The following is a 6,000-nucleotide window of genomic DNA, read 5'->3' on the forward strand; positions in this document are numbered from 1 at the left end:
GATCTGGCTTTAGCCAACAGCTGGCTTCTGTACCGAAAAGACCTCACTGTATGTGGCACACCAAAGAAGAACATCCTGCCGTTCCTTGAATTCCGTATGGAAGTGGCCATGGCCTTCTTGGCTCAGCATGACAATGATGACTCTGACTTTTCAGAGCAAGAAGATGACCAAGACGTTTTAGTCCAAGGAAAAAAACGTCCAGTGAAGGAAGTGCCCCATGTCTCAGTCTGCAGGAAGGCTAATGCACATCTGCCAGAGGTGGTAAACTTGAAAAATGCAGCGTGCTGCAGGGCAAAAGGCTGCTCAGGGAAAACATGAGTGTGGTGTGCTAAATGCAAAGTGTTTCTTTGCTTACAGGCAGGTCGCAACTGTTACAAAGCCTTTCACACATAGGTGTAAACATGTTCTCACATGGGGAAAACAATGTTTGAAATAGAAGTTTTGGAGTATAAGTGAAATGTTTCATGCCATGTTCAGCAATTGAAATGAGTAAACTGCAAAACATTTAGAATGTTTACTTTGTTACGTGCATATTACTGCAACCTTTAGCAGCACTTCAAATGAGTCATATTGTTCAATGGAGCACAACTGTTGTTTTTTCATATTGTTTTTCTACTTAGGAAAATACTGTTGTGTTCAGACACAAAATAAAAAGTTTTGCATATCATTATCCAATTGTAAGTTTGTTGCGTTGTATCAATTTTTAAAACGAATGTCCACATATGTGGAAATAATTTTTCTCAAAGATTGCATCATGTAAAAAGATAAATCTTGTTTTTTACACTCATCAGGTCCCAATCAACCCAAATAACATAGGGAAGTTAAAAATGCATTTCATGTTAGAGTTCAGGTCTGAAGAAAATTTATCAGTGGGAGAGTCTGTATAAAGTTAATGATGTCCAGTTAACCAGTGAATACAGGGGGCAGTGGTGGGTATGGTAGTTGCAGCCAGTTATGAATCTTAATGTACTATGATAGAGAGCATCCAACATCTGCAGGGTGCTTGTAGGAGCGTTCATGTAAATACTGTCACTGTAGTCAATGGAGGGAAGGAAACTTGCTGTTACAAGGTGTTTCCTAGCGTTCAGCGTTAAACAGGATCTATTTCTGAAAAAAAAAAAAAACTTTCAACATTTTTCAGTCAGGTCATCTGGACAGTTTCTTTCTTTGTGCTGAAACGTTTCGCCTTCGATCCAGAAGGCTTCATCAGTCAAGGAAACACAACACAAAATTGATTCTTCCCCCAACAGCTTACTCCAAAGTGGAACAAACCAGTTTGGTTGGTGTTAAGATGGTCCCGTCTTTTTCAACCAGTTTGACACAGCTGTCAACAAGGAAGAGGGCCGGCAATGGAGGAAGGGGCGTGCCAAAGAAACCATCTTAACACCAACCAAACTGGTTTGTTCCACTTTCAAGTAAGCTGTTGGGGGAAGAATCAGTTTTGTTGTATGTTTCCTTGACTGATGAAGCCTTCCGGATCAAAGGCGAAACATTTCAGCACAAAAAAAGAAACTGTCCAGATGACCTGATTGAAAAATGTTGGATTGCATACCTGGATTATTGAGCATGGACTTTGTTAATTTAACTTTCAGTTTCCTTACCAAGTTTTCCACGTGGAGCTTAAAAGAGAGATACAAATCAACCAAGATGCACAAATATTTGTAGGGATTGACAAACTCAATCGGGACATCATTTGAGGATAAAATCAAAGGAAGAACTGCTGGGACCAACTTCCTGTTTGAAAACAACATCCCTTTGGTTTATCGGCATTTAGGACAAGTTTGACAGAACAAGTCTAACTGGATTATGTTGAAAGCAGATTGCGGAATATCTTTGCAACCGTTTTAGCTCGACAATAAACAACTGTATCATCAGCATAGAAATGTAAGGATGTATCAGGGATGTTCTGACCTACATTACCTATGTAGATTGTGTAGTGAACTTAATCTGGTGTCACGACTAAGCCTAAGGTCAAAATCCTTGACCTTAAGAGCCTTGTGGGACAGAAACTGTCATTTCATTGATTTGAATCCAGAAATACAGGTTCACCCATCCTGAGACTTTCTTTCTTGAAGATTCAAGTGAAAAGAACACTCTCTTTTTTATTATCATTACTATTTTACAAATGTTGATAATCAAAGTGTCTTAGTTCAGACCATTTTAGATGTTGCAGTGAACTAATCAATTTTATTAACTGTGTAATGATTTTTTCTCATGCACAGTTTGAATTCATGTTGAGGTCTGTTACAGATTTTTATGCATTTTCTGATTTCTGCCTTTGAATGAGCAAGTGTAAGTTGGTCCAAGGTTGGAGTCAAACGCAAACAAGTTGTTGGAACGAACTGTCATGTTTTTAGAATCCTCTCAGACGTAAATATAGAGGTTTTGGCACCTGTTTCTGAAACGCGCCAAAACAAAACTCTCTCTGTCTGTGAGAACATTTCTGATCTTTCCATAACAATTCTGTCTTCCTCCTAACGCCATGACGTCACCAACACCCCCATCTCGGGCGGTGGGGTTAGGCCTGCACCGATATCGACTCACTGAATCGATATACACCGTGCAGTCAACTCCACCCCCATCACGGGTGGTAGGGACAGACCTGCACCGATATGTACCTCTTCCTCCTGACGCCATGCAGTCACCTCCACCCCTATCTCGGGCGGTGGGGACAGACCTGCACCGATGTGCACCTCCTCCTCCCAACCCTTATCAGCCACCCCCACCCCCACCATGGGCGGTAGGGGCAGGCCTTGACCAATCTGCACCAGTCACACAAGTTAGACCGTTGATACAGTCCCCTTCAATGGATGATTTGCAGAAAATCTCAAAATATGTACAACGCTTCGTTCCCAGACCGATGGGGTCAGCTGGAACAAAAGCGTATCTCAAAGATCTGGAGTTCAGATTGAGATCTTATCCTAATGCTACGGTAGAAGATAAGATCAGTCTGATACGGCTCACTTCGGACAGAGAGGTGTTCACCTTCATCGAGCGTCTACCTGATGCAACGAAGAGGGATTACAACCTTCTGTGTGAAGCTTTGATCAGAGAGTACGACCCCTGCACGGGACCTGCTGGTTTCCCAGCTGCAGACAAGGTCACGCAGGGTAAAACTGAACATCCAAAAGTTTATTACAAAAGAATCTTCCAAGCTTATTTTGGTAACAGAAATGAGACCGGAATGGAAGAAGATTATGGTTTTAAGTTTGTCTTCAGCAAAAATCTCCACTCTGATTTTAAAAAATCAGTACATATGATGGCAAATTTCAGAGAAAAATCCATCAGTGAGATTAAGCAGTGTGCTGTGAATGTGTTTGAAGCATGTTCTCATGCTAAGACGCCCATAGAAGTGTTTCCTAGTGTAAAGGTTAAACCCCTCCCTCTTGAACTAGAAGGACGACGTGCTTCGCCGCCTCCTCCTAAGAAGAAAGAGAGAAAACAGTCTGTTCAAGCTAACAAACCGCGTCCTGAAGGTGCACGCTGGGACAAAAAGGCTCCTCTTTCAGAGGAAGACAGTGATTATCGAAAAATGGGTGAGCGCAGGACGCAACGATATGGGAAACCATATCATCAGGGGCAGTACGTAAAGGAACCCCAGAAAGACGTACCTGACCGTCCCCCACCTCGGACGAAACGAACCGAGGCGAAAAAATCACAAAAGTGCCAGAAACAAGGCCCTACGCCTCTGAGCTCGGAAGAGACAGAGAAACTACGCAGGTTGTTAGAAACTTTGAAACACACTGACACGGGAACCCAACCAGGAGCACTTTGCAGTAATGTAATCCCTATTACATCTGAGGGCGCGAATGACAACATAACAGATGTCGGTGGAACACACCAAGACATAACTGTTGTTGCCTCAAACAACCCCTCATCGGAAGAAGGGGGGGTAAACACACACACGAACGATGACGAGTCATCGCAGGCTGAACACTCAGAAACAGCTTCTGCTGTGCTGACGGTTCAGGCAAACCACAATTACACAGATAAGGCTGAACGCGTGAAGAAGCGTCAGAAAAAAACCAAAAGGTTTCTGTGTAACTTTATCAGAAAGGGGGTCGCCAAAAAGGCGTACCTGTCAGTAACACTCGAAGGTGTCCTCACACACGAAGCACTCTTGGACGGTGGGGCAGACATAACAATCATGTCAGCTAAACTGTTCGAGGAGCTGAGGACGGCCGCTGCCAGTGTTAACAGGATAATACCTCTCTCTGAATGTGCTATAGAAATGCAGGGTCTCTCAGAAATGAAAACAACCCTGACAGCTATAGCAATGGTTCACATGCAGATTGGCAATATGACACTGTACCACCCGGTACACGTGACCCATGTTGACTCATTCCCATTTTTGGTTGGCCAGGATTTTATAAATCGCTTCGGCGCGATTATAGATTATGGTGATCAAACAATGTGGACAACAGTGAGCAGGCCACTGCCCATCGATACGCCTCCGGAGTGTGACACAGACTGCCCAACAGCAGGTACCGCGGAAGGCGCACAGGACTCCTCAGCCGAGGACATGGGCCCGGTGAGTACTCCTCTGACACCATGTGAAACCAAAGAGACCCACCAAGTGATCCAAACTCTGACTCAACAAGACAGCCTCCTCTGTGAGCTGGAGCAGTCAGAGTCCACCAAACACTACCTACCACTGGTAGTTAAGGGTGTAGAGATCCAAGGGTCCCACACCAACGATGCTGTACTGTCTCTGTGGACAGATAAATCAGCAATTAACCGAGCTTTCTACGAAACCTTGGTTCACAAACACGTTGGTCTAGAACTAATTAAAAAAGCTTTCCGCTTTCCATTAGTTCCCAATAGTTCACAGGTAATGACCGCAGAAGGAGTCATTAACCTAAAACTGAACTGGAATCAACGAGAACTGGTTCACTCGTTTCTCGTTATCCAAAACTTACCACATGCATCCTACATAGGCTCTGACATTTTGGTAAGGTTAGGTGTCCATGTGGACACCATCAACAAGGTGCTGTGGTCCCTGAAACCAGCCACGGAGGATGCGCCTGTGCTAGACACAGCAAACCTTAAGGCTGGGCAGACCATTCCAGAGGCCTGCCAAGTTGCTAGCAACCAAACCACCACAATACCACCACAGGTGATTAACCTAATGGTGCGAATCCACATAATAGCTGGACAAGCTATTAGCCATAAACAGGCATGTTTTCAACCCTCTCCTGCATTTTTCAACTTGGGACTGTCCGTGGAAGCCACGAACCAGGTGAGTCTTGACTCCAGGACCACATCTATTGCTGTGTGTAACACTGGCATGGATGAGGTGCTGATCCCAAAAAACACTATGCTAGGATGGTTGATTTCAACTGACTTTCATGATTTTGAACTAGGCATTCCATTTCTGGGAGGACTCCCAGATAACCTGGTACCGAGTCAAGAAGCGGGGCCAGTATGGTTCACGGAACCAACACAGGCCATAGCTCTTTTCTCAACCAATGACGTCGACCAAGGACCTCAAACCTATGGTGTTTTACCCATAGACAGGCCCGACGACTCAGGAAGGGATTCGTTGGAGCTCCCTAAGGAGCAAGAACCCTTATCAGTCTCATCACAGATTGATCAGGTGGTCGCACAAGCCGACGCTCTGACATCTGATGAAGAAAGAGACAAACTACGCCAAGTTCTTTTAAAATATGAAAAGTCATTTGCAACTGATTCAACAGATTGTGGGTTGACCTCACTCCACGCAGTGAGAATCCCAACCCCACCCAACGCACCGCCAACATTTGTCAGACAATACAAGATCCCTCTGGCGGCACACCAGCCTGTCCAGGAGATCATTGATGACCTTTTGGTCAAAGGTATAATCAGACAATGTAATAGCACCTACTCTGCGCCTCTATGGCCAGTTTTAAAACCAAATGGTAAGTGGAGACTTACCATAGATTACAGGAAGCTAAATAAACAAGTACCCTTATCCAGGTGGCCAATGACTCAGCTCCATCAGGAACTGCCAAAGGTCACCGA

This window comes from Nematolebias whitei, chromosome 1 (assembly GCF_014905685.2).
Source record: "Nematolebias whitei isolate Nwh7 chromosome 1, NemWhi1, whole genome shotgun sequence".
In the NCBI taxonomy this organism is placed as follows: Eukaryota; Metazoa; Chordata; class Actinopteri; order Cyprinodontiformes; family Rivulidae; genus Nematolebias; species Nematolebias whitei.